This window comes from Acomys russatus, chromosome 30 (assembly GCF_903995435.1).
Source record: "Acomys russatus chromosome 30, mAcoRus1.1, whole genome shotgun sequence".
In the NCBI taxonomy this organism is placed as follows: Eukaryota; Metazoa; Chordata; class Mammalia; order Rodentia; family Muridae; genus Acomys; species Acomys russatus.
Window position 1 is genome coordinate 11,010,330 of NC_067166.1, and position 23,724 is coordinate 11,034,053.

The 23,724-nt window shown below is 43.7% G+C and overlaps 1 long non-coding RNA gene across 1 annotated transcript in view; it reads left to right on the forward strand.

The window, feature by feature from the left end:
- The window catches only part of LOC127212330 (uncharacterized), a 58,638-nt gene that overhangs the window by 21,058 nt on the left and 13,856 nt on the right, over positions 1-23,724 (forward strand). The gene's annotated exons all lie outside the window — the stretch shown is intronic.

A 23,724-nucleotide genomic window follows, 5' to 3' on the forward strand; every position in this document is an offset into this window, starting at 1 on the left:
GGTCTGGAGCTCTGTTTTTGTTAATTGCTTGCCCAACCCCAAGATTCTTACTGTTTACGAACAGACTATCACGTACGCCAAGTATTGCTGTAGAACCTTGCCTCCCTGTTTGATCAATAAAAGGCCCACACCTGGGCAGGGTAGAAGGAAGGGGCGGAGCAAAGGCTCAAGGGCTTCTGGGACAGAAGGATCTTGGATAAGAGAAAGGTACCAGAGGAGAAACAAGGAACAGAATCGCACGGCATAAAGAAGAACCACACGGACTAGGAAGGGGAACTCCAAAGTCCTGCATGGAAAGAAGTGGCCCAGGTGAACATCATAAGCAAGTATCTGGGGATTATGGATGGGAAATAGCCCAGATAAAAACGATTAAGGCAGCCGGGTGGTGGTGGCGCACGCCTTTAGTCCCAGCACTCGGGAGGCAGAGGCAGGTGGATCGCTGTGAATTCGAGGCCAGCCTGGTCTACAAAGTGAGTCCAGGACAGCCAAGGCTACACAGAGAAACCCTATCTCAAAAAAAAAAAAAAAAAAAGAAAGAAAGAAAGAAAGAAAGAAAGAAAAGAAAGAAACGATTAAGGCAAATGGCGTGGGAGATAATGGGAGGTAGTTTAAGGGGTTAATATCTGCCCAGCTCCAGGTAAAATAAGGCTTATTCTAAAATACAAGTGCCTGCGTCTTTTATTGATTATGATAGCAGGTTATATAATACCGCTGTAATAATCATAAGCTATTTAATAATATTATTAGACATTTTATATTTTCTACAACAGTGAATTGTACAATAGTCTGATATATTGGGTAAAAGGTCATATGTAGAATACGTGCTTGGGCACCATGTAATAGGTATGGCCACACAGCTTTGCTATCGTCTGGGCTACTTATCTGTCTCATTAACTGTGAGACTCAGCAGAGGGTGCCCTTGATGCAGCAGGAAAGACTCTTATCTGCACTGTGGCATGTGCCCTTTCCACCTCTAGTGTTTCCCTTCAGTTTGTTGGCATGTTGAATTCCATTGGCTGGTTTTTCTAATGTTAAGCCAAGTCTATGTCTATGAAAATCTCACTTGGTCATCATGTACAGCTTTGCAAAAGTGTATTGTTGTATTTGATGTGGGGAGTTTTTATTTGGATCTCTGTTGGTGTAAAATATTAGCTGGTAGTTGTCTTTTATCATGGTGGCTTTGTCTGCTCTGTGGTGGCATTCCTAGTTAGCTTTGGAGAATGGTTAGGAATCCTTCCTTTTCTCTTTCTCATGCCAATATACAATCTGACATCACAAAGTCTGTTTGGTTTTTATCCGTTCCATATTCATAACTCCATATGCTGGCAATGACAATCCCACCTCCCACTACCTTTCTTTATCAGTGGATGGCCCCGTTTGCAGCCAGCATTCCCACCACCTTATACAAAGACGAATGCATATACAAATGCACCTTACACAAAGACAAACGCATATACAAATGTCCTTTATACAAACGTCTCCTTCCTCCTAGAGCTTTGCTGCCTGTCCTGATCTATTTCCTGCCCATATGGACATCTACCTTGCACCACTCAGACTGGCAGACACCCAGGGCCAGATGTCTCATAGCTTAAACACCCTCTTCACCTTCCTTTTCCAACCATTTGTGAAACTATTCCTGCCAACCAATCCTGTTTTGTTCAATTATAGCTCCGTATTATCTACACGCAGTTGGCAAATAACAAATATCGAATCAATACGTATTTTTTTTAATTATGGATTATATTGACATTCTGACAAAAACGTCATCAGACTTGTTAGAGTTTGCATTGCTGTGAACTTGCTGCACAGCCATAGGCATATTAACTTTTTAAACTTGTACATTAAGTGGGATGATGGTAAGAAATCATATAAAAAGCCTAAAAATAAAAAATTAAAAAATTAAAAGCTCAAAAGCCAGGCATAGTGGCACACACCTTTAATCACAGCACTCGGGAGGCAGAGGCAGGTGAATCACTGTGAGTTCGAGGCCAGCCTGGTCTCCAAAGTGAGCCCAAGACAGCCAAGGATACACAGAGAAACCCTGTCTTTAAAAAAAAAAATAGAAATCATAGTATGCAAATGAAGTCATATGCTTGCTCCTGTGTATCCTGTGTCATCCTAAAGACAGCATCTATTAAGTCATGTGACTCAGAAAGTGGTCTTTCCAAGTTCATGCTGTGATTTTCATTATCCTACACAAGAGAAAGCTGTTGCTGGGATAGGGGCTTTTGTCTGTTTAGTTTTGTAGATGGAGACAGAAAACACAGACTCCCAGGTCACACAGCTGGAACTCAAACACTGTTTCCCTGGAGAGAGTACTGCCCGACACCCATGAAGTGTCCTGGGACAGTGTTTGTCACCGCGGGCCCTGGCAGGTAGTAATCATGCTAACACATAACATGAGAAATTATGATAGCTCAGGGTCATGACACTACACAACCACACTGAGGAGGATGAGCCACTCTTCGCCTGACTGTGAGCAGGTAGCAGAATTTTTTACTACCTGGAGTTTAAAGTTCTCTCTGTTGTACATAGGTGAAGGGGAACCTTTTATATAGAAAGAAGACAGACTATAAATAGACGGTGATAGGAAAAGGTACGTTTAGTTGATCGAGATTGAGGTAGAGGTTAATGATACACCAGAAATAACGGAATAAGCAGTGGGCATCAGGAGGAGCTGGAGTGATTGTGAGGAAAAAAACAACAGAAGCTTGAGAGACATCCTTCCAGCCCAGGACTTAAAAGCAGCTGAAAGTCCACAGACCCACTAATATGCCGAGTGAGTGAGTGCAGCTGGCACATGATAGGTGCTCAGCGTATTCTTGTCCACAGTCTGCCAATGCCTTAAAAATCTAATTTGCGTTTCCAGTTAGAAGTGCAAGCATAAGATAAAAAGGAAACTAACGGAGAGTAATGTCTGAGAAATTATGGAGCCCAGGAAGAAGATAGGTACTGCTGCAGAGAGATGGTCAGAGCAGAAGCCTCCTCATGAGGAAAGCTGAAGGGAAACTCAATTTACATTACAAAATCCCCTAAGACTCAGGAAAGAGAAGGTGAAGATGAGGTTAAGGTTTCTCTGACAGTGTGTTAATGAAGCAATTATTCTCTTAGCCCTTTCCCTGTTTTGCGTGCAGCAACAGCTCTGACCCTCTCTGCATGCAGACTGTTGCCTGTCAACCCAGCACGCTCCTGGTAGAAAAATAGAAATCTGCTCTAGGGAATGAAAGGAGTAACCCCAACGTCAGGAACTCCCTCAGGGAATCCCCAAGCCATGGGCCCAGCTAGATTGCCCAACGGGGAGGATGTCAGCCAACGAAGCACAACTTTGGGGTTTCAACTCCGCTCTCTGACAGACAACTTTGGTGTTGAACAAACAACCAGACAGTGGCAAAAATGCAAGGAAACTCTCTGGTATGACTGATTCCAAAAAATCTTGAAGGAAACACAGTCACTTCAGGGAGGGGACAACCACCACTGACATATCCAAAGAATTCATGACTTATGGTTTTTGTTTTGTTTCTGTTTTTTTATAAGACAAGGTTTCTTTGTGTAGCCGTGGTTATCCCGAACTCAATTAGACCAGGCTGGCCTCAAGCTCACAGAGACCCGCCTGCCTCTGCTTCCCAGAGTGCTGGGATTACAGACGTGTGTTACCTAGACCAGCTTCTTGTGTGTGTGTGTGCGGGGGGGGGGGGGGGGTGTTTGTTTGTTTGTTAGTTTTGTGTATGTGTGTAATTGATGCTATCCTAAAATAGACAAAGAACATGGAAAAATTAACTCACTTTCTAGCATAAAAGTATGCCAGCCAGTAAACATGAAATTGATTTAAATACAGTAGCTGATAGACCTAGAAGACAGAACTTAGGAAATACTTTAGAACACTGTATTTTGTTTCTTTGGCTGGATGGTTTTGTTTGTTTGTTTGTTTTCTTATATTTTTAAGATGGGGAAAGCAGGAAAGAGGAGATAAGAAAATTAGAAGACCAGCACAGAAGATACCTGAGTGATGAGAGTTCCCTAAAAAAGAAAAAAGAACAGGGAAGACAGAACTAGGAAATGTAATGCGAGAAAAGGATTAGATGAGAGCTATTACTGCAACAGCTAATTAGTGCTGGGGAGATGCTGGATTGCAAACACAAGGACATGAGTTCAAGCCGCAGAGCCCACATGGACACACACATACACAGAGAGGAAGGGGAGGGAGGGAGGGAGGGAGGGAGGGAGGGAGGGAGAGAGAGAGAGAGAGAGAGAGAGAGAGAGAGAGCCCACCTGCCATGATGTTTGTAACCCCAGTGCTAGGGAGGCAGAGACAGCTGGATTCACTAGAGCTTGCTGGACAACCAGCCTAGCTGATCAAGAGTCCCAAGGCAGTGAGAGACCCTGTATCAAAAAACTAGAAACAGAAACAAAAACAAAAAACATGAAGAGCACCTGAGAAACAACATGTGAATGTGAGGTTGTCTTCTGACCCCCACATGCGTGCGCGCGCGCGCGCGCGCGCACACACACACACACACACACACACACACAAGAATATCTAATTAAGTAAAGATATGAAGGAAAGTCAAGTGCAGACCAATGACAAGTGTGTGTCACAAATCCTATTTAATATAAACCCATGAGCCTTCATTTCAATAAAAAAAATATATATAGGAAGGAAATAAAGTCATAGTGTGTTACTCAGCCCAGGAAGATAGCACTTAAGTAATGTAAGGGAGGGATAATGACCTAAGCAGTTGTCACAGAGCCAAACGTGCGGATTCAAGGCATGAGTCTGTGCAAGACCAGAGAGTCAATGACAACCAGACCCTGACTTTCTTTATTGGGAAATCAACAAATAATGTCTGAAATGGAAAAGTCGAGAAATTACAATTAATTAGAACTAAAAAGAAACCAGAGTTGGGAGGGAGAAATGAAAATGATCTTTGTAGCAAGGTCCTGAAAGCTGTTTGACGCTTAGTATCTACATTTAAATTGTTAATTTGCTATTTTGTGTGCATATATGACATGAGAAAACTTTCAGGAGTTAATTCTTTCCTTTCACTCTGGGACCCAGAGACTGGACTAGGGCGTTTAGGCTTTTGTGGCCAGTGCCTTTCTTTACCTGCAGAGCCATCTAAGCAGCCTGTTTGACCTTTTCAGCTATTTACAAACCCTGTAAATTTAGTGAAAAAACAAAAGCTCCAAGTTAGTTTAAAAGTATTATCAGAAACAACTAAAAATAAAACTCATATAGTAGAACACAGAAGAAACTCGTGAGTAAAGGTATTTTGCCTAAAATGTATCCTATTATTTATCTACTGATTCAACAAGTTGGTTTTAGCCAATTCTTTTTGCCACCTCTCCCCCCCCCCCCCCCCCCCTTATTTTTTAAATTAGAGTCTCACTATAGAGCCTTAGCTGGTCTGGAACTTACTGTATAGGAGCTGAACTCAGGAGATCTGTGTGCTTGGCTTTCCAAAGGACTAAAGGTGTGTGCCAGCATGCCCCACTTCTTTATCTCCACTCTTCTTCAGTTAAAAAAGTGGAAACAGGTATGTATTGTTCACATGCACAGGCTTTGTTAGATCAATGTTTATAGTGCATTATCCATAAGGAAATTAAAAAAACATAGCTAGCCAGGCTCGGGGGGCGCATGCCTGTAATCCCAGCACTCAGGAGGCAGAGGCAGGAGGATCCCTGAGTTTGAGGCCAGCCTGGTCTACAAAGCCAGTCCAGGACAGCCAAGGCTACACAGAGAAACCCTGACTCGAAAAATAGCTAAGCTATTGTCTTTATTCCAAAGAAAAGTTCAATAAAAATAGTTGTAAACTTATTATTAAGTAAACTTCGAACTAGAAGGTACTGATCAAATGATGTAACATTGCTACACACACACACACACACACACACACACACACACACACACTCGAGAGACTATCCTTTTGTTCAGGCATGCATGGTGAGAACTTTCCATGCAGTTTCTGTTAGCTGTGAGCAGTGTGCCTTACCTTCTGGTTAATGTATAGCGAGCTTGGCATTCATTCAAATACAACTTCCCAGATCCTAGATCCGAGGATGAGGCACCAGTCAAAGCTGTCTTCTTTGCCTGTTGACCTTACAGCTAACCCGAAACAGACTGTTTACCGCAGTGAATTCTGAGTTTGCACACAACACTTAAAGTGTCTCTTTAGTTTTGCTAACACTGAAATGAGAATAACCATGCTGGCCTACTTATTACAGAATTTCAAATAAAGTAGCTGCAGTGTCTGTCAACAACTTCCATCAAAAAAAGCAAAATATTTGTTGGTTACAATATTACAGTTGAGTTTTAAATATCAGGTAGAGACTGAATTGTTTCAACTTTTCAGAGTGTCTTCATAAACAGACATGATGTAGTAAAAAGAGAGTCGACTGTTGCACTCATACATTATAAATGTGTGAATATGTATCCGAGCCTTACCTCCTAACTTCTTGGCAAGAAGAAAACATGTTTTGTTTTGTTTTGTTTTGTTTTTTGTGGGTTTTAGGTTTTTTGTTGTTGTTGTCCGCTTTTTTTTTTTTTTTTTTTACAAATCTCCAAAATGCTAACTCAATAGTGTAGTCATGGTCACTGAACCATCTATATTGAGCTCCTACCAACAAAGTAAATGAATACAGGACATTTTTTGACCATGCCATAAGCAACAACTTGACAGGCCCCATAAAGTTTCTGGTTACACGTTTTTGAGTAACCACATTTTGAGTTACAAGGATGACAGATCTCATGGCCATTAAAAGTTACAACGCCCCCACCCCATTAGATATTTCAGTCGTATCTAGCTTATTCATTTCTGCCTTCACATTGGGTAACTAAGGAAACAATGATGTCATTGCTCAGTGGTGCTCAAAAACTTCTCTGCTTAGGCCTCTGCTTTGGGGAACCTGCAATTCTCGCTAGCCCCCACCTCTGCCACTGGAATAAACCAATACAACTTTTCTTTTTTTTCTGGGATACTGATAGGGAAAATGATATTATGTTGTAAATATGACATTTTAAATAATATACTATACTGTTTCAGGAAAAAATAAACTAAAGTATACTATTTCTGAAAAATTCTCTGCATTTTCAATAATTTTTTGAGGTTCAGTGACAATATGAAACCAACTGTGTGACTCCAGGTTCCCAATAATTCCACCAAACTGTGTCCTGTGGACCCTTGACCTCTTGACAGCATTTAAAATGGCTGAGTCCTTTTTTCAGTTTTGTTTTGTCATTAAGTGCTGGCCCTCTATTATGGTTTTAACTTGAATTATCCCTCAAAAGTTCATATCTGGAAGGCTTGGTCCTCAGCTTCTGGTGCTAGCCTGATGACTGTGGAGTTTTCAAGCAGGGCGGTCTGGGTGTCAGGATCAGATGACCAGGGGAGGGGCTCTGAAGATTATACCTGTCCCTGGTTCTGCTTCCTGTTGTGACATGACCTCATGCTCACACTCCAGTTATAGCAGCCTAACCTGCTACTGCCAGGATACCCTTCCCACTACAGTGGACTGAGACCCTCTGAATCCAGAAGCAAAAATAAACCATTGATTCCTCCAGAAAATTGGTTCTGTGAGACATTTGGTCACCATGATAAGAAAGCATAACTGATGCATTTCCCCCAAAAGTAGAGCCCACGATAATCATTTGAGGGTGGCAATGGGGAGGGGGTTATTTAGGCAAAGATTCCAAGGAGCTTTAGTGAGCATTCGGAGGACTAAAGGTGAGTTCAAAGTTATGTTTTGGAGGTGTCCACAATTACAGGTGACTCAGAACTGTCTGTGAGGGGATCAAAAGGAATCGAGTATCTAATGGGTCTTGTCCCCCATCTCCAGGACAGACTTACATCATACACTCAGCCCCAGCTACGCATAAGTGTTGGTGGATTCATGAAGAGTCCTACTCCAAGGTTAGAGAGACCTAGGACAGAAAGTGCAAAGTGCCTAGATTCTGCTGGCGGTAAGGAGGTACCCAGCCCTGAAGCACTGAATGGAGTTTAGGCTGAGCCAACACAAAAGGGAACAACACTCTGCTTTTCTCACAGAGATCTAGAGGGAGATCAGTACAACCTGCTCCCACACATTTGCACATGCTAGGTGGGTGCTCTACCACAGGGCAAGCTGCACCCCATCCTAGATTTTTAAACTTTCAGACAAAGATGATGTTCATCTCATTAAGCTATTGTGAGGATGGCATAAGATACTGCAGAGAAAATGCTGAGGATATCTTAATCGCTGGCGTCATCGTCATTGTCATCATCGTCGTCGTCGTCGTCATCATCATCACCATACTCAACCTTAGTTCTCCATTTACTAAAGTAGAACTCCAAACCTGTGAAATAAATGCTTGTTTTGTTTCCATATTGTTTCTTCCTCATCTCCGTTTAGAATTCAAGCTCATCTCAGTCTTAGTCTTAACACTTTCACCTTACTCCATCTCATCGTCTTTCACCGTAAAGATTAGGAACGTGTTATAAGGCAAGCGTCTTTATTGTAGTCATCACCCAGTGTATCTGCTGCTTTCCCACTGGTGTGGCAAAGCACCCTGACCAAGGCAACTTAGAGTAAGGCTTATCTGGGCTTAAAGGGTTAGAGTCCATGATGGTAGAGTAAAGGCATGGTGGCGGGAGCAGAAGCCAGGGCTCATATTTTGACCTGCAAGCATGAAACAAAGAAAGGGTGAACTCAGAATGACGTGCCTCTTTGAACTGTCAAAGCCTGCTTCCAGTAACATCACCCCAAAGCCTGCCTAAACAGTGCCACCTGCTAGGGACCAAGTATTCAAATGTCCGACCCTCTGAGGATGTACCCATTCAAACCGCCATACTCAGGTCGTGACATGGTCCCAGGACCCCCCCACCCACCCACTACCCATCTTACCCATGGGCACAGAATTGACCGCTCATTGACTGACAGCCCCATTTTTGTTGTTTTTGTATGATGTTGTCTATCCACGGTTCAGCCTTACCCTTTCTAGTTCAATCCTTATGTGCAATAGTTTAGTCTGGACTAATTTTTTGTGTCTTTTAATTTCTTCCACAATTAATTAGCTGAAGAGCCTGGACCGTTTTGAGTGTTTCCTGTGCTCTAGCTCTGTGGCGCAGCTCACCATGGTCCCCTGTCTTCTGTGTTCCTTGAAAGCTAGATCTAGACACTTGACCAAACTCAGGCGAGATCTTTTCTGTAAGATTTCGGGAGGTTGTATTGTTTCTCTTTTAAAATGGCACCATTGTCTAGAGCAGTGGTTCTCAGCCTTCCTAATGCTGCACAGCCCTTTAACACAGCTCCTCAGGTTGTGGTGACCCCCAACCATAAAATTGTTTTCGTTGCTACTTCATAACTGTAATTTTGCTACTGCTATGAGTCACAATATAAACATCTGTGTTTTCCAATGGCGTTAGGTGACCCCTATGAAAGGGTCATTCAACCCCAAAAGGGTCATGACCCACTGATCTAGATGCCTTAGTTTGTAGGGCTGAAAAAAATGGTGAGATACAAGAGATGCTTCTGCCATTTCATTTTTGCTTATTAGTCAGGATGATTTTCAAGTGATGCTTCTTTTCGTCTATAATTTGGTGGGTGAGTAAGACAGTTTCTGCAAGAAGGACAAGATAAATGCTTGAGTTTTCCTTAAAAGTTTTTCCAGCAATGAATTAGTTCCTTTTCCTCCTAAACTAGACAGTTTTTAAATATATATATATATATATATATATATATATATATATATATATATATATATTGTAAATAGATGACTGTAGAAACATGTGATAGGTCTCAGCCCATTGAAATACTTATCCTTATTGAAATTCAAAATGTTCTGTTTTCAGAGCCTTGTTGGGTTGCTTCCTGGGTCCTGTAGACACAACGCTGGTGACCTTTGTCAGTGTTCTTCCTGTCTTGTACAACAATACACGCCTGTTTATTTTAAATGGTCCTTGTACCAGACCTAGACTCAACCATTCCTTCTTCTTAGAAGCTCTGGTTTATTTCTGCCGTAAATGATGTTTGAAGTCTATGTTTTCAGGAACTGGTCATTGTTTCTGGGCTTTTTTAGAGAAGCAGAAAATATAATAATATTAAAAATAAATGCTATAATAAAGTAAAATATATACTTAAAGGCAGCATACCTTTTGAATTCATGCTGCCATGTTTGATTCAGTTTCCTGGCTGTAGGACTTTTATTTAGCTTCCTCCATCTCTTTTCTTCTGTTTCATGAGTGTTAGTTCTCAAAGACTCAGGGTATGGGGAGCGAGAATATCCTGCAATAGTTCACTTGTTTTTATCTCAGGTGGGCATGTCATAGTCTCAGAGCAACAGTTCTAATATTACCACCAAAAATTATTACTGGAAGCAGTTAAAAGCATTCTTGCATGTCCTCTATTTGTCCTTCTCCACTACCAGAAAGATTTACTTGTTTTTTATGTGTATGAGTCTTTGCCTCCATATGTGTAAGTGCATTATGTGTATGTAGTGCCTGAGGAGGCCAGGAGAGAGCTTTGAATTGCCTGGAGTTATGAGTGTTCCTGACAGCCACGTGGATGCTGGGAACTGAACCCAAGCCCTCTATATAAGGAGCCGTGCTCCTGATGGCGGAGCCACCTCCCTAGCCCCCAGTGCTCCATGTTTATCCCATAATACAGCATAACGTATAATTATCACTTTTAATCTTCATTTTACATGTAATTTTGGTATGCACAATCATTTCTTCTGTAGCTAATATTTTGTATCTTTTTTAAAAAAATTACATTTCTTTACTTGTCTGTGTGTGTGTGTGGGCACATTCATGCATTGGTGTACATGTGGAGGCTGGAGGACAGTGTGTTGGAGTTGTCTCTCTTCTCTGCTTTGTAGGTCCTAGGTGTGGGATTCAATTTGTCAACAAAACGCCTTGACTCACCAAATTGTCTCTTTGGCCCTAGGCTATTTTAAAGAGATGCTCATAGGAATAGCATTCCCAGAGTTCTCACATACTGCTAATAGTTTACACACACTTCTGTAATTGAGGACATGTTTTGCTAGATGCAAATCTCGAATATGTTCCTTGTGTAACGTCTTAAATATGTGTTACTTATGTAAATCTTAAATATGCCATTCCGTTTCCCTTTGCCATAAAACATTGCTGTCAAAATGTCTGATTGTGATCTAATTTTCTGTCCCTTTTGGGCTAGATGCCCAGAGAAATTTTCTTTTCCAGTGAGACTGCTAGAAGCTGGGTGTGGTGGTGACCTGTAACCCCAGTACTTGGAAACCCTAGGCAGAAAGATTGCAAACTGTAGCTTGGGTTACTTGTGAGACACTGTTAAAAGTGAAACTTAAAAAAGAAAAAAATTTTTTTTACTTCAGGAAATTCCCTTAAAATATATTTTTCAATGTTTGTCCACTTTGTTTTCTTTAAGAACGTCTATTGACCAGATTTTGGATCATTCCTGTTGTTTTTAGTATTACCTGCATTATTAGTACTTCAATATGCCTGGCTAGCAATAAATTAAGACACTGACACTTTTTTTTTGGCGGGGGGGGTTGTCATATACTATATTTTAATAGTTTTTCTCCTCCCCCAACTCCTTCCAGATTCTCCCCACCTCCCCTTCCATACTCACACACACTCTCAAAAACAAACAAAGAACGAACCCCCCCCCCCCAAACAAACAACAACAACAAAACATGAAGTTCATTTGTGTTGGCCCGGGGCCTGCCATGAGTGTGGTTGGTATACCCTGTGACACTCCACTGGAGAAAACTGATTTTTCCCTTCCCATCAGGTAATGGCTGTGTGAGTAGCTTCTAGCTTAGGGCTGGGATATTGTGCCCACTTGCCCTTCTCCGTGCTGGCATTTGGTCTGGTTTGAACCTGTGTAGCTCTCGTGCATGCCATCACAGTCTCTGTGAGTTCATACGCACATCAGCTCTGCTGTGACTGGAAGACACTGTTTCCTTGGAGTCCTGCATCCCCCTCGGGCTCTTACTCTCTTTCTGCCTTCTCTTTCTCACGAGCCTTTTCCAGGGAGAGGGGTGCGATGAAAACACCCCATTAGGACCGAGTGCTCCAAAGACTCTCACTCTCTGCGCTTTGCTCTGCTTCCATGTTTGCTCTTAGTATATATCACTTAAAACATTTTTCAAAGCATTAATTTTTTTTCTATGTGCTTCTTCCTTCTTTCCTTTCCTTTCCTTTCCTTCTCTTTCTTCTCTTTAGAAATCAAGTGCTGGGCTGGATAGATGGCTCAACAATAAAGAGCACTGTCTTTCTTCCAGGGACTCAAGTCGATTCCCAGCACCCACAAGGCAGCTCACAACTGTCTGTAACACCAGTTCCAAGGAATCTGACACTCTCACACAGACATACATGCCAGCAAAACACCAATGCACATAAAATAAAAGTAAACCATTAAAGAATATTTTTTTTAAAAGAAGTGGAATGCTTGCTTGCTTGGTATAAATCTCACACTAGCCCCAAACAGCATAGAGCAAGCTCACCTGGAACTCATGAATGTCCTGCCTAAGCCCGTGCCACCAATGCGCAGCTTTCTTTCTCTTTTAATTTGTTAATTAATTAATCAGTAATAACCTTCCCTTTTCACTTTCCTCTGCTAGTTTATTCTTACGCTCTTTCTCATTTACCCTTCATTTCTACAATGGTTTTTTCCTTTTATTTCATTATCCTTTCTGAGTTTCATTTTCTACTTTTTATTTATGATTTGGTTTTTTTGTTTTGTTTTTAGTTTTTCAAGACAGGGTTTCTCTATGTGTAAGCCAGCTCTCCTGGACTCGCTTTGTAGACCAGGCTGGTCTCGAACTCACAGAGATCTGCCTGCCTCTGCCTCCCAAGTGCTAGGATTAAAGGCGTGCGCCACCCCGCCCGGCTATGATTTGGTTTTTTATGTTGTCATGTCTTCGTGTCTTCTAAGTCATTCTGATGTAGTCAGCTAAGGTTGGGCATCTTTCTGGACAGTCTGTCATTGACTGTGGGTGACATTATTCTGCCCCTTGTTTGGGCATTGCCGTAGCTAGCACAGAGTTTGACTGAAGCTTTTCCATTGCTTTCTTTAAGGTGAAACCCTTCTCCTCCACTGTGAGGAGACCTAGGTCAAGTAGATTCTGACTTCCCAGAGTCACTTTTGGTCCTTGCAGAGCTAATAACATGATGTGATGCAGTCTTAATTTCCTGCTTTTGGCTCCCTCTCTGACTTCCTCTGGACTCTCTTACCCGGCTCCCTGTTGTTTACGTTTTTCTCATGGTTCATTCTCCATCAGCCATCTTGTTGCCATGTCAGGTGCTGATCTTTAGGGAGTCCTGTGTGGACCAGGCTCACACAGTTACAGACACTAACTCTATGGCTCACCCTGTACACCAGGCACCATCCACCACTGTTGTAGATAAACTCTCGTGGGTTTCAGCTGACGTCTTCCATTCAGCACACTCTACTTACGGCAAGTGTCCCTGGGCAAGTTTGAACCTTCTGTCAAATCTGAGGGATGCCTATGGCTCTTGTCAGCCTCCACTCTACTAGACTAGACACATCTATGGCCCCTGGTGATTGCCCACACCACTTTTTTCTGGAGTTTGCAGAGGCCCCCACATCACCACATTTGGTTGTAAATATAGTCCATCACTCTAGGGCTGGGCTTTCATCTTCAGTTTCCTGGAGGGGATTTGGGTTTGATCGACACTGCCATTCTGCTGTGGCATTCTCAGGTAGTTGTTTTAGGCAAATAAGCCAAACATTTCTTTGCATTAATTACATTAAATACTTGATATTTTAGTTGAAATGAAAAACTGTATGGGTCAACATGATCAATTTACTTTTATGATAGTAAAACAAAAGGTTTTTCTGTTTCCTTCTATCTAGTTCACATTTGCATCTTTTTTCTTGGGGGCGGGGTCTATTAAAAATGGCACCGCAGGGTGACACATACTGCCTTTATTGACTCTAACTCAATACTTTTCAGGTAATTAAATCACATAAATGTGCATGTCAGAGAGCTGACTGAGATCTCTATAAATCATGGTGCTAAGTGCACGTAGTTGAACCTAACACATTAGCTTTGTGGCAAGTTCAGTTTGTGACTTTATGCTTGAATATTAATAAATAGACACATTTACCCACTTGTTAAAGAAAAATACCTTCTCCCATGTATGATTAAACAGATGAGGGATTCTGAGAAATATTACTTCCACCTTTGCTGGGTGCTCTCTTCAGCTTTCACATGCTAGAATGAGTGACAGCTCTGCATTAAAGCAAGACTCACTTGGACAAGGGTTAAAACTAATTTCATATCCTTTCACTAGGCAAGTGTGGTTTTACAAAACCAAATCATCTAATATTTCTGTGATTAAAAAGAGAGCATTTAGAATGTATTTTTGCTTGAAGGTCCTATATGAGATACTTTCTTAGTCTACACCAAAGCATAAAATGTCTTCTTAACTGCAATGCTATCATTAATAAATAGCAAAATAGGCACATAGATACATGATAGGACAAGCTCTGCAAAATGTTAATGGAAGAATCAGGATAAAGGGTATAGAGATTTTTCTCTACAATTTGTTTAACTTTGATGTATGCTCGAACGCGCTTGCGATGCGATGTCAGAACAAACACTGTTGTAAACTTTAAGTATCCATGAAAGAAATGGGAATCATTTCATTCTAGAAGTTTCTTGTTTAAAATCAAACAGACTCTGTGGGACATGGAAGAATTACACCTTCAAAGTTTCTTTGTGTGTGTCTACGAACATTTTAATCACTCTCACGAAAGGAGAGTTCCTCAAAAACAGGTTGCATCTGCTCGTTCTTTACGGAAGTGCTCACCCAAAATAGCTCCTGGAAGGAGGTTTCCTTGATACGGGCCTAAAATAAAAACCCAATTTAAAAGACATGGCTGACTGAGCCGGGTGCCAGAAGACACTGGAGTAGACCGGGCTTCCTCCCCACGTGCGTGCGTTTGCCCTCCACACAGCTTTGGTATTCAGCTTGCCTGGGAGAGAAGGTTTTGGTTTGGAAAAGATGACATCATCCTGGCTACTTGTCCCTAGAAGTGGGTGTGGACCCTCAGGGTTGGAGTGAAGGCCACAAACTAGGGCTCCAGGGTTTTTGTGCGGCTCCAGGTGACGAGGTTCCCCGAGAAGTGAAGGACAACGTAAATCAATGAGGTTCAGTCAACGGGATTCATGAGTGATGACCAGGACACCCAGGTGGGGAAGGAGTATACAGCGGAACATGCTGCCACCACAACTGACCGGCAGTCTGCCACTGTGATGGCTTGAAAGAAAATGGCCCCCATAGGTCTATAGGGAGTGACACCATGAGGAGGTGTGGCCTTGGAGTGGGTGTGGCTTTGCTGGTTGCGTAGCTAGGGCGCAGGTTTTGAGGTCTCATAAGCTCAAGCTCGTTCTGTTCCTGCTGCCTGTGGATCAGGACGTGGAACTCTCAGCTCCTTCTCCGGCACCATGTCTGCGTGCACGCCACCATGCTTCCCGCCATGACGATGATGGGCTAAACCTCTGAACTGTAAGGCAGCCTCAATTAAAGGTTTTCCTTTGTAAGAGTTGCAGTGGTCATGGCCTCTCTTCACAGCAATAAAACCCTAAAACTAAGGCAGCCAGCATGCCTCTGTGGTTTGCTCACCAAAACACGTCAGGTATTCGTCAAGGAAGTTCCCTGTTTGGGGAGAGGTTACTTCAAGGCCCCTGAGGTAGAAGTTCTTGGTTGAGCGATTGTTCTAGGGAAAGAGCAGGAAGTGGCTGAGGAGTAGGGGAGAAAGATCGAGGTCTCAGCAGTTCTGCCTCTTCTGGATGGAACCCACAGGAAAATCTCGGATGGTAGAGTGATCACAGAATAGGCCCGCCATTTTGAGGCAGGTGAGTAGATGGCTCTCCGCTTGCCACTGGCTGAGTTTCAGCCCCCACTTCTAAGAGCTAGAATAGCCTGACTGACTGACAAGGCTTCCAAAACAACGCTGGAGGGGAGGGAAGCTGCGCCTTACTGGTGGGTTTCAGATGGGCGGGGCATCAGACACATGCGCCAGTGCTCTGTTCTCCTTGGGAGACGGGTTTCAAAGTCACTGTAATTAGTATGAACATACTCTCATCTTCTAGCCGAGGGCTTGTGAGATCAGACATGGCAGCCAAATATTACTTAGCCTGAAGCACATAAACTAATCAAATGTTCCTAAAATACGGCCAAAAACGGGTTAAATATTTTCCTTTGGGGGCTACGTCTGATTTATCTATAATATTTATAAACACCATACTCATTATTAGAAATATGGTTTATCGGGTTTTTTATTTGTTTATTCTCACGGAATGTTAGAATATTAAAGAGATAGCAATGATAGGAAAAGAGGATTGGGTTCGGAGTTGGAGCACAGGGGATTTAGCCGGGCCTCTGCCACTTCTGTGGTTTTACCTAAGTCCTTAAACATCTCGGGTCCCTAGATAAGGGACAAATTGAAATTCACCACAACCTTATTAATATTTAGTGTGCTACATCTATGATGTAATTAGGGAGTCAAGGAGAGTCCTCAAACAAGCGTGTTGCCTCATTTAAAAAGCATCTTTGAGAAAAGCAACCCAGGACTTCTGTGCCTGGAGGAGTGAGGGAAAAAAGAGGTGAGGCAGAAGGCATCCACAGTCGCTCAGGCTTGAATAGTATGGCTGCCGTCTTCTACCAAACACGGTGAGGGTTCCTCGCAGGTCTCCCTCAAAGCACCTTGCAATTTCACGTTCAGTGTGCATTCTGTCAATGGGATGTCACCTTGTATCAGCCCATGCGCCTTCACATGCCTGGAGCTGGACAGAGGACCGTCCAGCAGCTCTTTGCTAGATAAACAGAGGCTTTGAATTAAATAGAGGAATGTCCTCGGGCTCAGCAGATAGTTGTCAAAGAGTGGCAAGTCTTGAATTTGATGGACAGAAATGTAGAACTTTGAGGACAAGAAGGGTACTAGTGAAATAGTCAGGAGCATATGTTTCCTATGTACTGCCACCCGCACAAACAGCGCTACTGTGGGTCAGCTGAGCCCCTGTTGAGGATCCTATGGGCAGCAAGGACAGTGTCAGTCAAGGATGATCCTCTCATTTGGAGCTTTGGGTCTTCTAGGCCCATGGAGATTACTGGCAAATGTCTGCACCCCCAATGCTAGGTGGGGGGCAGGGCCTCAGGCCCTAGAAGAAGCCTGCATAAGCAATGTGTGTCTGTTTTCCAAGACAGGAGCTACCCTTGTTTACATCTCTTCTTTCCGGTAAGGCCTGTGCCCAGTGTTAGAAGGGTCTTCTGAATAGGTCAGACCCATCTGCAGGCGGCTCTCTTTTGATTAGATCAAAGCCAGCTGATGGGGGCTTTATATCTGCCAAGTCCCTTCAGCTTGACATTATTCTGTTAGGCAGCAGCAAAGCACAGGCTCGGTTGGCTGATGAGAGGTCGAGATTTCCCAGCCGCTTGGACACCAGGGAATCGCAGGAGTCTGTACACCAGCCAGTCAGCTCCTGTGTTGTCAGGTGTGAGTGTCCGTGGTAGACGAGAAGTCCAAATCTGACATATGGGCTTGACCGTTGATGATGGGAGAGTGGGTACCATGCTCAGAGGGGAAAACAAAGGACAAAAGATGGTGGTTAGGGGGAAATGTTTACTATTAAAACTTTTTTTTTTCAGTTCTGGCAATGAGACTCTGGGCTTCTCATACGCTAAGCAGGCACTCTGTCATTAAACCCCACGTTTATTTTGTTTTCCTGTTTTTCGAAATAGGGTCTTTCAGGTAGGCCAAGCTCGCTAGGAATTGGCGTTCCTCCTCCTGAGTTCTGAGATTGCAAGTACGTGCCACTGCACCAGGGAAGATGTTTTCAGTTAGGCAAGGCTTCGGAAACCTAGACTAGTTGAAAATGAACCGGACACGGTAAGAGAAAAACGGCTAATGCTTGGCCACGGACGGCCTGGGGAAGGAAGCTCGGGAGCCATGATACCTACAGAGGCAAAAGTGATACTGATGGAGGATTCGGGGAAGGCAGACTAACTCGACTGTGTGGTAACCTCAGAGAAAGATATTTGGTGACTGGTGACGTCAGACGAGAGGCTGTAAGGAGTCAATTAGGCAAGGTACACAGGGGTCTCTGGGGCCTCAGTCAAGGGGCAGAGCAGCCAAGCATCTCCCTTCTTCGCCTGACTCCTGTCAGACCTGTTCCACCGCAACAGTCCTCAGTGAGTGGTAGTTCCACAGGTGGGGTTGGAATGGAGGTTTTCACCTGCCCACCTCATCGGGAAACGTTAAGGTGAGCCTTTCCCCCATAAAACACATTATCAGCCCCTAACTTGGGTGGAATCTGAGACAGAGAGCCCTTCTGCTCGCTGAATAATTAAAGATGGTCTCTTTCGTCTAGCTGTGAGATGAATTTTCTAATGATCACTGCAAATCTTTGCTCAGTTTCCTTCTGGCCAGGCCTCATTTCCTTCAAGCCGGGAGCCCGGCTGTTCTGGCTGGTTTTGCAAAGATCAAGGAGAATTTGGAGGAAATGAAGTAGCAGGAAGGATGAAGCATTTGTTGGACCCAAGACAGACCTCCCGAGGCTCTCGAAATAACCAGCAATGCAAGGGGATCGCATCAATCAAGGGTGGTATTGCCATATAAACGCTAAATTTAAGCAGAGCTTGGTGGCGCACGCCTTTAATCCCAGCACTCGAGAGGCAGAGGAGGGCGGATCTCTGTGAGTTTGAGGCCAGCTTGGTCTACAAAGCAAGTCCAAGATAGCCAGAGATACACAGAGAAACCCTGTCTTGAAAACCCAAAATAATAATAACAACAACAATAATAATAATAGCCATTTTAATTCTAATATAATAAATCTGTAAAGTGAGATTATTCTCTTATGCTACCTTCTCATCTTCCATGAAAAAAAATTGAAATTATGTTTGTTTTATTGTGAGAGCTGTGTGGCCACCAGGGAGTGAGTCTTCCAAGTCTGTCAGTCAGGCAAGGGTGCCAGCTCTAACTCCCACTTTCATTATTAGTTGCAAATGTCACTTCTGTCAAAAAGCAGTTAGCATATGTAACTTCATCGTAATAGTTTATTTACCCCCGTGTTAAAAGTTTCTGAACGTGAATGTTCTGTGTAGAAAAACAGGATTCAGACCTCTGGCTCTAAGAGTTTAATCATCCCTGCAAACTTCCATGTATTCACCTAACATTTTAAGTGGATTTTTCCATCATTCTGAACAAACAGGGTAAGCACTACACACACCTTTGTAAAGTGTAGTTCATGACTCACCAGTCATTTCCATTTTTAACTCTTTGATGTACGCATTTGATTTCAAATGCTTGGCTTCTTAGGACGAGAAGAAAGATATGGAAACTCTAATGGCAGCATCTCCGGTTTGGCTGGGACAATAGTGGAGGGACATATGAATGTCTTGCTTCGCAGGAAGTTAAGAAAATGTTTTGTTCCGTTCCCCTGGGAAGGACGTCTGGTTTTATGACCTGGACACCTGAAGCCACTTCGCCTTCGAAGTGTCCCACTTTTAAAACACTCATGCCAAGTCTCAAATGTCCCCTTTGTGTGTTTACGTCTAATCCCAAACTTGCAACACACAACACACACGCACACACACACAAACACACTCGCACGCGCACACACACATGTACACACGCATGCACACGCATGTTTCCCTGTGTCAAGGCATGCTGCCTTCTCTGGCATTGCTTCAAAGAGAGGAATGCTCCTCATCTCAGCCGGAGTGATTGCTGGGCACACACTGCCAGCTCCATTTCCCTGCAGAAATGTACATTCCCCATTATACAATGTGCTCATAATAGAAACGAGGCAGTTCCCAGGAGTGTGGTTAGCCAAAGGTAGGCTCAGCCCAATCTGATTAGAGGCAAGTGGCTCATGCCTCAAAATGCTCCAGAGTGTGATTATTTTATGATAACTATGTCCTGTATCATGTCTTATTGATTAACTAATAAAAAGTCAGCATTGCCATTTAGAAGAAAATCTGAGGAACTAGGTGGGGGCGATAACTGGGTCTCAGAAAAAAATAATTCTTTCCAAGGACCCAAACGATCCCTTTTGCACCATCTCTTTATAATTGTGACTTAAGCCCAAAAGACATCCTGGAGCTATTTTAGTATTTTCTTTTGGTGGTAAGCTAATTGATTTATTGAATCTGATGCAATTCTTTCCATCTCCACGCACCCTAAGTTGTCACCTGTGTTGTGGATCCTGCCTGAGAGCAAGGTGACATTCCTTTATGCTCTTCTCATTAGCCGGCAACTCTGCCACATGGCTCCAGAGAAATGTGTATAGGATCCAAGGAACACAGGCACTGCTTTGCCTGTGATGGCTATAGTCGTGTCATCCGGCTTTTTGGAGAGACGAGCAAAAGACAAGCAGCCAGCAAGTGCTGTACAATTAGAACTACCAGAACCGTGTCCCTTGGGACAATATGCCGACAGTGTCCTCACTCCCAGAGGCTGAGACTGGCCGTCTGTGGAGGAAGATGGTGGATGAGGGGAGTGAAGCAATTGACTCGGGTGCTTCAGCTTCACAGCCTACTTGGTTATAACTAATTTGCTTTCACTGTAAACACAAGCTTCTGGCCTGAGCTGGTCATGTCTTCAGTGTTCCACTCCCCTCTACTGTGCAGGCATGGCCAACATCGTCGCATCGAAAAACGTCCCCTGCGTGCGTGTGTTTCGCTTTTCCTGTGAGGAAACACCTGATAAACAACTAAAACGGGGAAAGGTTTATTTTGCTTATGGTTTCAGAAGCATCATGTATCCACGTTGGTGATGAAGGCGTGGCAAAGGAGGACAGCTCACTTTGTAACGGACAGGATGCCAGAAAACACAGAAAAGGCACCAGGCAAAATAGAGCGCGCGCGCACACACACACACACACACACACACACACACACACACACACACACACACACACCCTCTGGGACCTGCTTTCTCTAGCTGTACCCTACCTCCTACTCCAAACCACCTCCCAAAGTGCCCCCATAGTTTCAATACACCTCGGAATAAATCCATTGATTAGCTTAGGGTCCTTAGCATTTCATTACCTGTCCAAAGTCTGTCAGCCCCTAATACATGATGCTGGGGGTCTTTGGAGGGGGAGAAGCATCTCCTGTTCAAGCCATTGCAATAAGTAGTCGTTCCAAGTCCAGGTCTTGGTCCCTTTGATCAAAGTTGATTCTCAGAGAAACAGCATCTGTCAGTATTATCACAGCTGCTCAAGTATCACCAGATGCTGGAGTCCGGGGCCCCTCCCACCCCTCAGCCCATCTTTCCCACCCCTCAGCCCCTCAGCCCATCTCTCCCACCCCTCAGCCCCTCAGCCCATCTCTCCCACCCCTCAGCCCATCTCTCCCGCCCCTCAGCCCATCTCTCCCACCCCTCAGCCCATCTCTCCCACCCCTCAGCCCATCTCTTCCACTCCACCGCGTTTATGTGTCTGACAGAGTACTGCGTTGAGAAGTTATGCGTAGGGTTAGCTTAATTTATCCATGTCTGCTCTAAGTCTCCCACCATTCACAGAGCCAGTAGTATTTTTAACTTCAAAATCCAAACCTGCTAGGTTGGAATTTCTGTTAATTTCCCAAAGAACATTTCAGCAAAGCCTCCAGCCTTAAGAGCTAAGTTTAGAGCTTGCTAGAGAACCCATCTGAACTGTTTTCAGAAGGACCCTGAAACTGATCTCGCTCATCCGAGGCGCAGCCCTCCTTGAACCCACAGCGGCTCCTCTCTCTCTTTTAAAATGAATGTTTTACTTTTCTCCTGAGAAGTTCTGGGAGTTTAGTTTTCTTTTTCTCAGATGTATTTATGTTGTCTAGAAGTCACTGCTGGATAGATACAACCTTCTTCGGTTCTCTCTGGCCATCGTGGCAGGCTATGAAGACTCTACCTTCAGTGGTTCTTTCTGTTAGAACTTTGGAGTGTGGAAACCCCAAAGAAGGAGAATAGCATTTGTTCAAGAACACTTTCACCCACTCTTTCCTTGGGGAGAGAAGGGGATTCAAGATGGCAGCACCAAACACACACCTTGTTTGATCAGCAGGACAGCAGTGACTGTACAACAATCTAAGGACCAATCTGAGAACCACAAAACACCTGTACTGATGACCCACAGGTGAGAGGGGTCCAAACTGTGTGAAGCTCAGTTGGATCCAGCCTCGGGCCACCCGACTAATCCTTGGGGAGAGAAGAGCCAACTGCTCTGCTGATTGTGACCTCAGATTGTCACGCCTTTAAACAAGGATGAGTGATGGTTGGCATTCTCGTGTCTTCCTGCCCACTCAAACTGACTTGATGCTTTTTTTCCTCATTCTTTTTTAATGAAAGGAAATAAGTGAGGTCTATGAAAACATTAAAAATAAATGCCCTCCTATGTCCTCATGTCTGCATGTCAGCCTGCTTTGGGTTGTGTGTGTGGTTCAGTTTCTCCCATTTACATCAGTCGTGAGCGTGCTGCTGCAGTGACAACGTAAGACAACAGGGCATTAAAATATCAGAGAGTTAGTCTCACTTGCATTAGAGACCTAATGAGAATCCCACATCCCTTTACCCTGAGAGCCAGGCTATGAGAGGCATCTATACACTCCACAGCAGATGGAAGAGAGCCAAGGAGAGCCAGGTGCCAGAGCCAAGCGCCTCGGCCCAGAGTGGTACCCATCACTTCTGTTCCCATCCAGTTGACCTCCGTACTGCACATGGCCTACCCAAGAAGAATAACAGAAAAGGGACAGACAACATATCAGCACCATGTTTCTCCAGTGGGAGGAACTGGGAACAATTCCATCATGCATGGCCACCAAATGCTCTGGAGTAAGACAACAGAAATGGCTTTCCTTTATAATGAAGCTCATTAGCGTCGTCTGCTCTATTACCTAACAAGCTGTTACTGTGTGTCAGAACCTCAGACTGGCAATGTTTCCACTAAATGTTAAGGCTGAAGGGACACATGTGTTCCATTTACATGACTACAAACTTGAAGCCTTAAAATAACATGCATTTCATTTTTTGTTGTTTGTTTCCTTTGTTTTTAGTTGTTTTTTTTGTTTGGTTGGTTTTGGGTTTTTTTGGGACTGGGTTTCTCTGTGTAGCTTTGGCTGTCCTGGAACTCACTCTGTGGAACAGGCTGGCTTTGAACTCACAGAGATCCGCCTGCCTCTGCCTCCTCTCCTGGGATTAAAGGCGTGCAACCCTCCCTCCCAAGCTCAAGATGTATTTCTTATCTCAGTTCTCTTGCATTATAAATAGAGATAAAGATTTTCTGAGCCTCTGCTCAGGGTCTCCGTAAGCTGAAGTCAAAGGTCAGCCAGGACTCTAACGCCATCTGAGGCTAAGATTCTTTTCTTCCCATTTCGCTGGGTTTGTGAGGACTCATCTCCCAGTGGTTGCTGAAGAAAAGTCCCCAGTTCTTAGTGACTATTGGTTGGAGACTCCCAGATGCTGCTGGCAGGGTCTTGCCATTTGTCCTCCTCTGTAAACAGGTCGCAGCATTGCAGCTTTGGCATCATCTGCAGGACAAGCCTCCCTCCCCTTGAATTGCTCTTATTTCTTCTAAGTGTTCCCCAGGTTAGATCCAGGCCTGCCTAAGATAATCTGTCTTTTGATTAACTAGAGGTCAACTAATTAGAGATCTTAATTACATCTGTAAATCTCTTCTGCTGTATAACATAGCAATTATGGGAGTGGTACCCCTTTCTATGAACTATATGAAAAAGTCTATCTCAC